A 1,661-nucleotide genomic window follows, 5' to 3' on the forward strand; every position below is an offset into this window, starting at 1 on the left:
CTCCTCCCCTCCCTCTCCTTATCCCTTTGCCTTCTGTCATTTTCTGCTGCCTAGTTACCTCTTTATTGCTTTCCTTGTCCACAGCGCTTGTGCCATTGCGAGCTTCTCGCCTTTCCACAGCGCCCTGCTCCCGCTTCTCCAGGCTCTTTAAGGTAACCGCCGCAGCCCTATTGGGGACCCTTCTGCCTTAAGCCACTCACTCTTTTTATTACACCTTGTACTATATTTTACTCAGGCGCCATATTCTCCCGGACTCTGCCGTTTGTTGGCACCCCTGTGGGCCCACATTTACTCTTCGTGGCATTCAGGTACTTCTAATAAGTAGAGGGGGGCCTTCCTATTTTCTTGAGCTTTATTTTCTTGAGCTTGGTTTTATTTCTTGCCTATCCTGGCCAGGGTCGCTGGTCCACACTACTCTGTGCTATTGCATCCGTAGATCTGATTTCCCTTTATACAGGCTCCTGATGGTCACATACTGGGACTAGTCTTATCATATAGCATGCCCTTTCAGGCTTCACCACTAGTTCTCCTACACTATTCTCGTCATATGGCATTTTTGATGTGGTTCTTTATGCTCCTTTTATGTACTCATGGTTTTTGCTTCTGTGTTATAGGCACCTCATCTCGCACTCTAGCCCCCTGGTCCCGCGTATTGGGAGTTCACCTTATTTGCAGTATCCTTTATTTTTAAGTGGGGGTGGTCATTTCTTGGCCCACTTTGTTAATCCTTAGCTGGGACTGGAGGTCATCACCTGCTTATATCCTTCTCCTATACACGTTCACAGTCCATAGATCTCCTGAACAAGGCTCACGACTCACGGAACACCAGGCCGGATCCACCTAGTCCGCCTCAGTCGTTGTTTGTCATTTCTCTATTGATGTATTTGATTTTCTCAAGTATATTATAAATATGCCTATATTGAGACTGTGCATCATGTTACCTATTCTAACAACATTTCTTTGTATTTTGATATATGTATTTCAGTAATCCAATAACTGTTTCTGATGAAGGTCTTTGTAGACCGAAAACGTTTAACAATTAAGCTGGATGCACTAAATAAATGAATTATTCACTTATGATCATGCAAAAAGTTCGTCTGAGTGCCAAGTATTTATTGCTTTGATTTGACGGGTTGGAAACCTAACTTGTGCACCCCCAAGAAGCCAAGAGTGCCGTGCTTTATATTGCTACATGAGCTTCAAAAGGTAGTCACCGGGAATGGTCTTCCAACAATCTTGAAGTTCCCAGAGATGCTTAGCACTTGTTGGCCCTTTTGCCTTCACTCTGCGGTCCAGCTCACCCCAAACCATCTCGATTGGGTTCAGGTCTGGTGACTGTGGAGGCCAGGTCATCTGGTGTAGCACCCCATCACTCTCCTTCTTGGTCAAATAGCCCTTACACAGCCTGGAGGTGTGTTTGGGGTCATTGTCCTGTTGAAAAATAAATGATGGTCCAAGTAAACGCAAACCGGATGGAATAGCATGCCGCTGCAAGATGCTGTGGTAGCCATGCTGGTTCAGTATGCCTTCAATTTTGAATAAATCCCCACAGTGTCACCAGCAAAGCACCCCCACACCATCACACCTCCTCCTCCATGCTTCACGGTGGGAACCAGGCATGTAGAGTCCATCCGTTCACCTTTTGTGCGTCGCACAAAGAC

General features: G+C 46.1%; 1 long non-coding RNA gene across 1 annotated transcript; it reads left to right on the forward strand.

Annotated features, from left to right (window-relative positions):
* The first annotated feature begins 234 nt into the window (after positions 1–234).
* LOC138680614 (uncharacterized) lies at positions 235–1,066 on the forward strand. Its single transcript, XR_011321687.1, has 3 exons — positions 235–308; positions 615–674; positions 786–1,066. It is a non-coding gene; the product is annotated as an uncharacterized lncRNA (long non-coding RNA).
* The last annotated feature ends 595 nt before the right edge of the window (positions 1,067–1,661 follow it).

Source organism: Ranitomeya imitator, chromosome 5 (assembly GCF_032444005.1).
Source record: "Ranitomeya imitator isolate aRanImi1 chromosome 5, aRanImi1.pri, whole genome shotgun sequence".
Taxonomy (NCBI): domain Eukaryota; kingdom Metazoa; phylum Chordata; class Amphibia; order Anura; family Dendrobatidae; genus Ranitomeya; species Ranitomeya imitator.